This window comes from Phaethon aethereus, assembly GCF_964289735.1.
Source record: "Phaethon aethereus genome assembly, chromosome: 3".
Classification (NCBI taxonomy): Eukaryota; Metazoa; Chordata; class Aves; order Phaethontiformes; family Phaethontidae; genus Phaethon; species Phaethon aethereus.
This window is the reverse complement of record NC_138576.1, coordinates 4903496-4917442: the sequence shown is the minus strand read 5'-3', so window position 1 is coordinate 4917442 and position 13947 is coordinate 4903496.

The following is a 13947-nucleotide window of genomic DNA, read 5'->3' as shown; positions in this document are numbered from 1 at the left end:
GTAGAATGAAGACAGGTATGACTGACCTTTGCCTACTTTTCATTGTTACCGCAGCATTAGTTTTTAACTGTCTTTAATCTGCCTTTCACTGAACCCGTTGACAAAACCACAGCTTTGCACAGGCCCCTAATTTCAGGCATAGAAGTCAGGTATCTATTTAGACTGGTTGTTTAGATCATCTTCATCGACTGTAGAAGAAGCCTGGCTTGACTAAATGTCTAACTTTTAAGTAGAAAGAAAAAAAAAACGTTTAACCCACCTTCAGTTAAAATTAAATGAGAGAAACATTTAATAGCCATTCGTTCAGCTCAGAATTGAATTGGTGCCCCTGGAGGAAGAGTTGTAGCAATCTTATCTGTAATCCACCCTGTCCTCCAGTTTTACAGGTTCAATTCATCTAAAAGACTGGATGATGTTTTAAATTGCAGTTAGTTAGCTGATATTACAGCCTCTGCTCCAGATTCTTGACTGTTACTAAACTGCTTAGCTAGGCTCAAGGTTGTTGTCTTGAGAAAAAAAAGAATCAGACCACCTCAGAAATGGCTGTTGCATAGACACATTCAAGAATCTGCACATGAAGGATATTTCTCATGACAACCAACAAGCTCATAGCAAAACTACACCAGTGGGAAACCAAGCAATCCCAGATGAAGTTCCAATGCATTTTTTTGTTTGTTTGGTTGAGCTTTTTCATTAGTGCTCCTAAACAGTTCCTGGACTGTTCTCTGATTCTGAGGCCAACTGTCATGGTCTAGTCATACCTGTGCAATAAAACTTCCAAAGATTCCAAAATATAATAGCCATGTTCAAACCAGTAACCACAAACCAAACAGGGAATGGTCCCTAGTCAGTGCTTAAAAAGTGTTTCCACCAAATAACCAAGGTAGTGATGGGTTCCCTGTCATGTGGTGTCTTCACAGCAACACTGGATGCTTTTCTGCAAGACACAGAGGCAGCAGGACCAGATGATCTAGATGCCCTTTCAGCTATTTCAAGCAACAAAAAGGGCAATGAATATATTTCAGTCTGTATTTATTGGTACATATATTTGCAGCTCTGTGCACATTTTTTTATTAATTGCCTGACAAAATTTTAGCTGGATTCTGTTCAGCACTCATTCAATTAGGATGTCCTCCACGTGCCTTAGCATAGTTTCTAAGAGGATCTGTTCCATGATCTTCCCAGACACACAGGTGAGGTTGACAGGTTGGTAGTTCCTGGGATCATTAAAAACTTTCCATAAAATGTCTGCACATATTTTAGATCAGACAAATGTGCCACTACAACTATCAACCAAGACTACATGGTAAGAGGGCCAAATATGAGGCCAAAGACAGAAGCAGCCAAAGACTCATTAGCTTTTGAAGTAAGCTACACATATCTTTTCATTTTATAATGGTAAAATAAGTGTTACAGAATTATGATGTGGATTTCTTCTAGGTCCTATGTCATATCTGTCAGCCCCATACTTCAGGGCTTCTGACCAGGATCAGCGGAAAGCTCGAAGAGGTGGACATACCCAGGCTGCAAGGTGTTCATGTGAAAGGCTGCATCTACTGTAACTGTTGACTGGACTGACCCCAAGATCAAGGTAAAAAGAGTCCCACCTTGTAGACAAATGAAACACGTATATTATTCAAGTAGTGATGATGATGATTGCAAAGCAAGCTGATCTGTTTAACAAACTATACTAAATAATAATAATAATAATAATAATAATAATATGGTTTATATTCCATAATGCTAAAGATTTTTTATAATTTTAGTTGGACTTTAATAATTCTTAGGATGAGAAACAAAAGTCTGATTCATTGAATAATATTTAGAGATAATGATATAAAATGTGTCTATTATTTACAATGGGGAACAATGCAATTTCTTTTATCTCCTCTAAATGCCAGTTTAAAGGGAGATCCTAGTTTCTTGCTTTCACCTAGTTACAGAATACCCCAAAAGACAGAGAATTCCTTTTATATTCCAATATCACAGTACATCCTTGACTTTTACTCAGTACCTTGGGACTATCGTAGTGACCCTATTCAGTCTTTACTTCAGTCATTAACAAAATCCCCATGGACTTCAATAAGATCAGGATTAATTCCAGACAACTCTGTTTATCAGCAATATTTTTGTCCCTTATTCTATAGGATTTCCTCTTGTAATCCTCACAAATGTGAAGTTTACAGAGTGATACAGCATGATTTTTTCCCTTCAAAAGAGGTGGTTGCATCCAGACTGCACAATAGGAAATGTCTCCGACATGTGCTGTGCCTTTTTCCCCATGCCTGGGAGACTGTTAGTCAGTCCAAGCCAAAACTTTGCCAAGAGCTGCTCTAACATTATAAGAGTATGGAAGATCGGTAGAGATTGCAAGGCAGTGCTCAAGCTGTTTACTGTTTTACTATTCCTTCATGATTCCCCAAAATTCTCATTCTCAAAAATGATGACGACAAGCAAACTGTGATCTCTTCAGCCCCCAGAAACACAGGCAACCTTTCCCAAACATCTCCTGTCCCACCAAAAATCCTGTCCTACAACCACACTATATGTCCACTACACAGCTGCGCAACATTCAGCCTGCTTCTAGGAGGAATACCATGTTTCATATGAGTCCATATATAATTACTGGTCTGCAAATTCCAATTTGTATTTTAGACGTGTATGCATTATTTGCACAGAATTTTCATGAGGGTTTTTTTTCTGTATTTCAGGTCTTGCACTGCAGAGAATGTGTAAGATGTTCTGATTTCATACCCATATTGAGGGGACATGATGGCACAAGGAACAGAAATATTTCATAGTCTTTTTCAGGTTTTTTGGGGGTTTTTTTCTTACAACTGACACCTGTTTGTTTTCAATACTCCATTTGAAATCATGGAAAGTCACTGTTTTCATTTGACTTCTAGGTTCACAAAACTTCAAGAACAAGAAAAAATTGGCCTGTTAGTTAAGATTTTAATTTAAAAGTGTGTCCAGATTTTCTCTATACACATGAGTATGTGGATGAAGATTATAGAAGTGTATATCAACCCAGTGTAAGGACAGTATCAAACCAGACCAGCAGGTTCAGTAACCGGTCTCTCACAGCAACTATTACTAATGCCTCAGAAGAAGATAACAAGCGCTATGGATAAGAACAAAGGAATAACTTCATCTGTGTGGTTGCTCCATATCTTAGAATATGACAATTTCAGGAGTTTTCAAAGAAATGATCAGCTGTCTGGAAAGTAAATATTTCTTTTTTTATAGCTTGGTGAAGCATAGAATCCAATTTGTTGCTAAAATTTTAAAAATAGGAACAGAAAAATCCACATAACTAGATGCTTAATAGTCTGGCACCAGTCCTATCCCCACTAATGAATTATCTGACTGAGGACTCAATTAATAAAAAAATTAAAGGAGGATAATATAATTAATACTAATCAATATGGGTTTACAGAAAACAGATGCTGTCAAATGAACTTGTTTTTCTTCCTTTTAATGAGATTACAAATTTGATTGACTTCTAGAGCACATTTAACTTGCAACCACAGGGATGTTGATTACAATTATAACAATTAGACAAAATACTAAATGCATTAAATGGATCTAAAGCTATCTATTTGAACCTGAAATGGATGAAGAAGAGAGAATAATGACTGAGCATGTAAATTCCTAATAGAGTTTCAGGTTTCAGTTCCTGACCTGACATTAGTTTAGATTCTCACCAATGACAATATACAACATCACTGATGATAATGTTTGTAAGTCACTAAAAGATTGTGGGAAAACTGATGAAAGGAAAAAATATACCATAGTCTGGACTGTTCAATAAGCTGAATAACAGCAAACAGCTTATTAACAGAGTGAAAAGATGTTTGTATATTTAAGAAGAAAATACATATCTTTTCCCCTATGAGATGGTGTACTCTGGTCTGGAAAACAGTGACTCTGAAAGGCAGTGGTTGGTCATAGGTGACAATCCAATAAGTATGAGCTTGAACTTGAGGGCAGAAGGGCAAGAGTGTCTTGTTTCTAACAAACAAAAGGATATAATGTGCTTATTCATAAAGGTCATGTTGCATCTGTCATAAATGTGAAGCAATGACAGGTGGAATATTATGCTCCTTTCTTCAAGAAAGCTGTTGGTGAACTGAGTAAAGTGATGTGGGATCACTGATGTCATGCCAAACCATTGTCTGAAGCTTTCCAGAAAATGACCTAGAGGTCCTGGTAGAGACCAAGTTGAACATGAGCCAACAATGTGCCCTTCCCACAAAGGTGGTAAAATGGTATCCTAGGCTGTGTTAGAAGGAGTGTTGGAGCAGGTGGGAGGTGATTTTTCCCTCTACTCAGCACTGGTGAGGCCACACCTGGAGTACTGTGTCCAGTTCTGGGCTCCTCAGTACAAGAGGGACATGGACATACTGGAGAGAGTCCAATGTAGGGCCTCTGAGATGATTAAGAGTCTGGAGCATCTCTCATGGGTAAAGGATGAGAGCATTAGGACAGTTTAGCCTTGAGAAGAGAAGGCTCATGGGGATCTTATAAATGTATATAAACATCTGAAGGGAGGGTGTGAAGAGGACAGAGGCCAGGCTCTTTTCAATGGTGTCCACTGGCAGGACAAGAGGCAATGGACACAAAATGAAACGCATGAAGTTCTGTCTGAACATCAGGAAAGACATTTTCACTGGGAGTGTGACCGAGCACTGGCACAGATTGCACAGTCTTCCTCCTTGAGCAGGGGGTTTGGACCAGATGACCTCTAGAGGTCCCTTCCAACCTCAACCATACTGTAATTCTGTGATTTTATGAAGTATAAGAGAATCTACCATATCATGAAAGACACAACATCTAAATAACAGTGATACAGAGAAATGAAATGGGATGAAACATATAACTGAACAGAAGATTTTACTGGTGTAAGCTTCAAATTCAGCAAAACCCAGAACAGATCTTTTATCAGAGGCAGTGATTAAGAAAGGAACAATTCATTAAGGTAGGCAAAGGTTTTACATCCATGGCCATACAAAGTAAAACCAAGACAGTATTATTATTAGTTCTTCTACAAGGTACACTGCAGCTCATCCAACAGTTAATCCCTGGAGGATTTCTGGCCCATGTTCTGCAGGAGTTATATTAACTGAGCAATTGCAGCTTTTGCTTCTATGAAGCTGTGACTGCCCTTCACTTCCTGGTCTATCCGTGGCTATTTTAGTGACTTACACAAGATAGATTGGCTGCTCGACTTTATATTAATTCCATATTCTGAGGATACACAAATGGAAACCCCAAGGGAATCAGAGAAGTTGACCCAACAGGCATCACCCTTCATTTGCTCAAGAAATCCTACATGGCATAAAGGGTTTTGACACAATGGGGAACTTTGCTGAATGCTGTTCGTGCTGCTGCAACATTGATCCCTTTTATTTTTTTTTGCCAACCAAGCATCTTCCTGATGTTCATGCCTCTAGGATGTGATCGGGTTCCTTTTAATTAATTGTGTGATAAGGACTCATGATTAAAAGGGAGCAAGGCAAGCCAGAATGGAGCTTCAGTAAAGAGACGTGTCTGAACCAAGATCATGCACGCAGGAGCAATATAAGTAGGTCTGGGAGAGGGAACCATTCTCCTGAATTCAAGTCCCCTCTCCACTATACTGATTAAGATCCCTTCCTTTATATCCTATGTGTTTTAAAGGATATTTCTGTGTTGTGTTTTCACTGAAGTCTAACAGATTCATCATAAACTTAGAAACAACCCTAGTTACCACAGATAGAATTAAAAAGAAGATTGAAACAATGTTTGTCATTCAGGGAACTGTGAAACTACTCTTGTGATTTCAACATGTGATAAAATTCAGTCTAAGGCCCCTGAAAAAAAAATGGGGCGAAACTTTCAATTATCTGGTTGGAGAAAAAAATGACCATGTCAAACTTCGGCAATGAAGACCAATGTTGGCAAAATGGTATAATGATTCTGTGAGCCTTTTTTTACGGAGCACTGTCATTACATTTTTAGGAAACTGTTCTAAAAATCCATAACAAAACTGATTATCAAAGTGCAGATGCTTGAAATCTTTGCAACATAGGTTCACTTCTGGTAGCCAAAACAAATCATTAGATGTTCAAAACTGGGGGTGGGAGAAAGGCTAAAAAGGACGGGGAAGGAAGGGAAGGGAAGGGAAGGGAAGGGAAGGGAAGGGAAGGGAAGGGAAGGGAAGGGAAGGGAAGGGAAGGGAAGGGAAGGGAAGGGAAGGGAAGGGAAGGGAAGGGAAGGGAAGGGAAGGGAAGGGAAGGGAAGGGAAGGGAAGGGAAGGGAAGGGAAGGGAAGGGAAGGGAAGGGAAGGGAAGGGAAGGGAAGGGAAGGGAAGGGAAGGGAAGGGAAGGGAAGGGAAGGGAAGGGAAGGGACAGACGTTAACTCCCTTAAAACCACAGTTAATGAGAATTTTAATTTAGGACCCCGCTATTACTTGGGCTGAAGTCCTTGGTGGCCACAGTGCAGTATAGGAGCAAACCAAAGAGAGCATCCAGGGCATGGTTTGACTCTGGATATATTATAAGCAATTTCGGGAATACGTTTGCCCTACAGATATAGTTTCCTGACCGTTGTGTCTCCTTTCATGTACCCAGAATTTTTTTACCTCCCTAAAGCATTGCCTGTGGTCATATTATCTGAGCACCTACTTCCAGAAAACAAGTTAAGAGAGTGGAGGAATTAAAAATAAAATGAAGGAGGGTGATACTGGAGAAAAAAAATATTCTCGAATCAGATAACAGGCCAGGCCTTATTTTTTCTTCTTTTTCCTTAAAACTGATTAACTCTTTCCTGTCACGATATTTAAATGCTGTACCTTGAGCATAAATAATTTTCTCTACAGGTTCTGTCCTAAAATGTGAAGAGTGAATTTCCTTTTATAAATATAACTTAAAACTTGTTTTTCAACCAAACCACACACAGTTTGTATCCACACAATCATAGCTGAATTAAATTAAATTAATAGAAATGGAATCTCTTAACTTTCTGTCATGTTAAACATTCAGTAAAACTGAGACCTCCCTTTAATCGCTGCAGTTTGCTTGTCCCTGATTAAGTGACACTTTATTTAAGTACAGGGGCTTTTGTTAGGGAATGGGAACAATAAAGAAATAAAAAGAATATGCTTTATTCAGATGAATGAGACAGTTCCAAAGTTAAGTGTCAATATCCCAACTGAGGAAACCAAAAGATATCCTCATATGTTGGGTTTAAAATTCTTAAGGAAACAAGTTTAGCAACTTTTCTGTTTGTTTTATTTGGCTTCTAGGAGGAAGCGGTTTTAGAAAGGATTAATTCACTTTCAAAATGTGGATGTGGAGAAGAAGGATAAACCTGCAGCTGTGACAGCAGGTTTTGGGACTCCCCAGACTCCCCTTTGTGTTACAAAGGATAAATCATTCAGTGACAGATTGTACATAAAGTCTTCAGTTTAATGTTGCATCAGCTAACTCTTGCTTTTCCTGTCAATCATGGAAAGCCGTGATTAACACAGCTTAGGTTAGCACTCAGGATTCCTGTTCAAAGAGCAATGGGACTTTTGTGTCCTAAGACAAGGAGGCACAAGCCAGCAACACGGAGCAATCCAAGCTCATATGAAGGGACAGTAAGACATGAGCAAGGCTTCACGCTCTCTGCCTTAGGAAGCCAAGCACTTATTTGAAGTTCACTACCCTTGTCTTAAGTTGAGCACCTACGTCAGATCAAAATAAAGGTGAAGTACCAGTGGCATGAGAAGAAGGACCTGAAAAACTCTTAATTTTTAACCTGGGAGATCTGATTGTCATTTCTGCTCCAAAGAGTTTGGAGTATGTAGAACATTTCTGAAGAGGGGATGCCAAGGCTGCATCTATGTGTTTGGTGAGGCATCTCATCACATTGCCTCAAGGTCCAGGTCCTTGCTGACATCATGTATCCAGGTTTCTGGTAAAAAAAACAGGTCGTACAGTGGGGTAAAACACCAAGACATCAGTAGGGTACATAATTAAACTTGGGTACCAGAGTTCTCCTCAGTATAGCAATACAGACAACACTTGGAGGGGCTCCTTTTTCCAAATAGCCTGGGAGAACTAGATTGGGAAAAATTGGACATGAGCCAGTAATGTGCACTCACAGCCCAGAAAGCCAACTGTATCCTGGGCAGCATAAGTTGGGATTCCTGTTATGAAAAAGTGGTGGCCAGGTGAATATGACAGATAAATGAATGATATCAGAGCTCATTTTCTACCATGGTTAGACAAATCCGCATGTTCAATTTTTCATGCCTCAGTACAAGAAAGACATCAAGGTTCTTGAGCATGGCCAAAGAAGGGCAATGAAGCTCAGGAAGGGTCTGGAGAACAAGTCTGATGAGGAGCGGCTGAAGGGAATGGGGTTGTTTAGAATGGAGAAGAGGAGGCTGAGGGGAGACCTTATCGCTCTCTACAACTGCCTGAAAGGAAGTTGTAGTGAGGTGGATGTCAGTCTCTTCTCCCAAAAGGCAAGCAATAGGACAAGAGGAAATGGCCCCAAGTTGCATCTGGGGAGGTTTAGATTGTATATTAGGACAAATTTCTTCACTGAAAGGATTGTCAAGCATTGGAACAAGCTTCCCAGGGAAGTGGTGGAGTCACCATTCCCTGGAGGTATTTAAAAGACATGTAGGTGTTGTGCTTAGGGACATGTTTTAGTGGTGGACTTGGAAGTGTTAGGTTTATCGTTGGACTCAATGATCCTAAAGGTCTTTTCCAACCTAAATGTTTCTATGGTTCTATGAAATCAAAAAATGTAATTGTTTCTCCAAATGAGGAATAGGATTCTCCTCAACATGACCAACCATCTTTCAGACTGTATCAGCATGGCTTTACTGGCTATGAGTGGATATTTGTTATTACTAGCTCAAAACAAACTTTCACGTTTTGTATTGTGCTGTTTAATTTGTATCTATCTGCTTCTTTGTATTTGAGAATACTCTCCTCCTGAAAAAAACACCAAATTGCTGAAATGTTGTTTTAAAATTTCTTCTCTACCCACCTACTCTCTTCTTTTTCTCTACAATATTTCAGTCATTTGATGATTTTACTGTTGCTGCCAAAAATAAACAGCAGTGTCCTCTCTCTCAGCTGGAAATATTTACCAAGGGTATCTTCAGTGTCTCCTTGTGGTAAGGACTGGGATTTCCAGAGGGTTGTCTCTTATTGTCTTGTCCTAAACTCCTTGCTGTTTGTTCATCCCTTGCAGTTGCTCACCATCCCAAGAGACCCAGATGCAGAGGGGAAAGACAGAGAGAAAACCCCAAAGAAAAGGCAGCAGGAATGCCCTCCTGTACACTGACTAAACCTGTTCAAACATACTATGAACTATTTACTAATGACATGCAGGTCTTACTAGGAAAACTGAGTCCAAGGCAGTCCCTGAGTTTGCCAAACATCATTATAAGCATGTTTTCAAAAATGAGAGGGAGACAAGGCAACAAGCTAGCTGGTGGGGTTTCTGTGTTTCCAGTGTTTCACCACTCTCATTGTGAAAAATTTCTTCCCTGTATCTAGTCTTAAATCTCCCCTCTTTCAGTTTAAAACCGTTACCCCTTGTCCTATGGCAACAGGCCCTGCTAAAAAGTCTGTCCCCATCTTTCTTATAGGCCCCCTTTAATCCCTGGCAGCTGCACTAAGGTCTCCCTGGAGCCTTCTCTGCTCCAGGCTGAACAACCCTAACTCTCTCAGCCTGTCCTCATCAGAGAGGTGTTCCATCCCTCTGACTGTTTTGGTGGCCTCCTCTGGAGCCTCTCCAACAGATCCATGTCTCTTCTGTGCTGAGGGCTCTAAACTGAAAGAAGGTAGATTCAGACTAGATAGAAGGAAGAAATTTTTTACAGTGAGGGTGGTAAAACCTTGGCCCAGGTTTCCCAGAGAGATGGTAGATGCCCCATCCCTGGGAACATCCCAGGTCAGGTTGGACGGGGCTCTGAGCAGCCTGCTCTAGCTGAAGATGTCCCTGCTCACTGCAGTGGGGTTGGACTAGATGGCCTTTGAATGTGCCTTCCAACCCAAACCATTCTATGATTCTATGAAAATCACTGGTTATGTCTGAAGATGTAATAGGGAAACTAGATTTGCCAACAAAAAAAATAGGAAGTTGGATTTATTTTAAGAGATTAGTCTTGGTATTATTCACAAAGAAAAGGTATAAAACACACACCAAACCAATGATTTTTTATAAGTCCATGAATAAGCAGGCAGTAAATTTTAAGCTACCGTTTGATACACCTGCAATGTCATATTGATCTTTTCCCCTGTGAAATAAATTCCAAAGAGGCTGTTCAATAAAAAATACTGAATCCTGAAATACACGTAAACAACATATGAAAAATAAAGGGTCAGGAAATAAAGAGTTAGTTTACAGGAAAAGGTACCAAACGCGTCTGAAAAGCTTGGGTTTTCAGTTATAACTGTCAGAAACCGGCCTTTACATAAGAGCCTGCAGCGAGCAGCAGAGGGCGCTGAAATAAATTGATTTATTTTAAACTCTAGCTAATAATAGCAGTTGGAGACAGAGGGGTATGTACTTTGCTATAGAGACCCACTCTGGATTTAAAAGACCGAGCATGACTGAAAGTCCGTTTCTAAAACAATATCTTGACTAGGTGCAGGCAAAGTTAAAATATATATATCTCCCCAAAACATTATTTGAAATGAGAGAACAACTTGTTGAATTAAGATCCATTTTTTTTCCGAATTATCACCATCACGGTGTCGCAGGTCCTCTCCTTCCTGTGCCGGGGCTATTAACAGATACCTCGTTGAGAGGACTTGGATATTTGACCTAGGCTACACCCTGCATTTAAAAGTGGGGGATCAAAGATTTATTCTAAGACAGAGGTTCAAACACTGGAGCGCTCTGTTAAGAAAAAAAATAAAAATCGATGTAACTAAGAAGCTGCAGCTTTATCCCAACGGAGGAAAGACCGAGAAGCAGCATCATTTCTAGCGAGAGGAAACGTTTGCAACTCCCAGCTATGGGTGTAACGGGGAGGAGGGGTGTGGAGGCAGCAGGTTTGGGAAGGGACTGCAGCAGGAAGGGAGCCCCCATCAGAGGGCGCCGCTGTCCCGCTCAACGCGCTCCGCCGCGCCCGGCTGCCCGCGGCCGCGGGGCCGCCGCCCGGCGTTGGCTACGGCTGGATCGGCGGGGAGGGCTCCCTCCGGCACAAGCGGTGCTGTAGGTAAAAGTAGCCTTTTTTTTTTTTTCTCCTATAAAAGCCGCTCCCAAAAGTATAAAATATTCCTTCGCAATTGCAGCTGCCAGGCTGAGGCTGCAGTGCCCCTGCCCAGCTCACCGCCGGAAAAGCCGGGCAAAAGCGTGCCCCAAAACTGCCGAAAAAGCTCTATTCCCCTCCCCCACTTTTTTTTTTTTTTTTAAATATTTTGGGTTTGAAAGCATAGATTGTAGCGGTCAGTTCTGAGTACGTGTCTCGCGTTTTGGACCCAGGGTTTATTGCACAGTTCGGGTATAAATAGGTGCAAGTCTTCCTATTTGAAATTGCTAAATTAGACTTAAGGAAGCTGCAGGGGTGGGGAGTGGAAAACAAGCACAAAAAATACGAAAAACCTTTGTTAAATTTAATTTTCTAAATAATCACTTGAGGCACGTTTATCATGTTTTGCAAGTGCAAGCGAAATGTAATAATAGTGGGACTGGAAAATAAGAATTTACCGTCTATACCATTCTGTTAGCACAGAGCCAGTGGTCGTCAAATCTGTTTTAGCTTCTTTTTTTTTCTCCCCTCCCACAGCACGTAGAGTATATTTAATTCAGGGTGCCACGAAATTGTAAAGCAATAGCTGTCTCGAAGCATATTCCCTCTGTCCTGTGCCAGCCTTCCAGGAGACGACTCAAAGACTTTAACAAAAAGTGATGGCAAAGTGTCCCTTTATGAGCCTGGTATTTTTTAAGAGGGTCATTCAGATCTATAGGTGCGTGAGGGCGTGTGCGGGGTGGCTGCACGGGTATCTCCTCACATCCACATGCAAGCAGCAGACACCCTTTCTCCATTTTTCAGCATTTTTCACACTATTGCTTCGGTTGAAATGATCTGTCCAACCCACTCAAAGATGTGCCCTTTTCTCCTCCTCCTCTGTGCAGCGGTGGTTGTGCTGAGGGGGAGGAAAAAAAAAAAAAAAAGAAAAAACCCCTCCAATCTGCTTTAACAACTTCCAGCAGGACCGTTGTCCAGCTCCTGTTATAATATCTGGATGTTACTTGCCTCTCGCCTTTTGAGGCTTGAGTTTTTAGAAGAAGATGCACATTTTGACATGGTGGGAGGGCTGTAGAGGCTGAGGAAAAAAAAGGTGAATTTGTACTTTCTGCTTTAATTTGAGGCTAAAGCGAACAAAAAAAGAAAAGCCCACCCTTCCCGCCAGCCCACCAAACGTCACCAGAAGTGTCTCCTGATGAAGTTCTCCGTGTTTTCGAGATTATAGATATATGTATAAGCATCTTTACCTGTAGGACCTTTGAAAGTGCAGAGGACACTATGCACTTTCCCATAGGATCCCATGCAGAATAACAAAGATTTGTAGGAACCTTACAGACAGAGCTTGAAATTTCCAGAGACAGAACCTTGAATTTAGAAACACCTTCTTTCTCTCTGTCTCTCTGCCTCTGACTCTCTTTTTTCCCTCCCTCTCTCACACACACACACCCCGGTGCATCAGCCCACTGCAAAGCTCAATTGTTTCCTTTCAAAGGCAGAGATGGGCTCTGCAGAATAGGTCGCCTCTTTGCGGTACGTGTTAAAAAAAAAAAAAAAAAAAAAAACGGACAATGCGAAGGAAGGTTTGACTGGGGAAAAAAAATAAATAAAGGTTAAAAATGGTCCAACTCCTCCTCTCCCCTTCCAAACCGAGGGCTACCAGGGAACGCACGAATCCAACTCTGTTTTTAATCGTTTTCAGAAAGTAGCTAGTCGCTATTCAAACGTGTGCAGGGAAGGGTTTGCTAAACTCCTTTTTTTTTTTTTCTTTTCTTCTTTTTTTCAGAGAAAGTGTTTCCAAGTTATAAAATATACAGTCCAAGACTGAAGTGTGAGGCTTTCAAATGAAAATCATTGATCTAAATTTACTCCTTTTAGATTTGCTTGAATGTGCTTGATGAGACGCTGGTTTGGTGTTTTACTGCATATGAGAGGATAATTCCTGGACATGTAAATAAAAGCATATTGCATGTGGGGAAAAGCATAATATCTCATTGTAAATGATGAATCGCCTAGTGCAGAGGCAACCTATTCTTTATTTTAATATAAATAAGATCGAAAAGATATTCATTACTTTCTCTATTCTATTCTATCTATCTATCTATCCATCTACCAACCTACCTACCTATCCATCTACTAAAAGAACGGATATATGTACTATATCATATGTACATTTGATCAGTGTATATTCACATATATATGTGTAGATGTATAAATATATACACAAATATGCATTAATATACACTCCTATATAAATTGATCAGGTTTGTATGTATACATGCATATGTAACATGTAGTATACATGTGCCTATGTAGGCAAGAATATATATAATTTACATACATAAATGTGTCAATTTATATATGACTACACATGGAAAAAGTTATACGTTCGGAGATATATGTGTGTATATGTGCATGTATATGTCCATCTGTGTATGTGCAACTGCGTATCTGTATATACCTTTATACGCCTGCACATACATCTAAGTCTATATATGTGTGTATATGTATATATATAGTCACATATATGTCTGCAGATATATGTAACTATGTAACAGATAATGTTTTTTACTATCCGATTGAGGTAGACTTCTGCAGCCTATTGTTTCAGACAACAGATATAAGTTGCGATGGAAGAGGAACGTCGGATTTGGTGTCTGTCCCCCATTTCCAATTATAGATGGATCATTACAGACAGAGA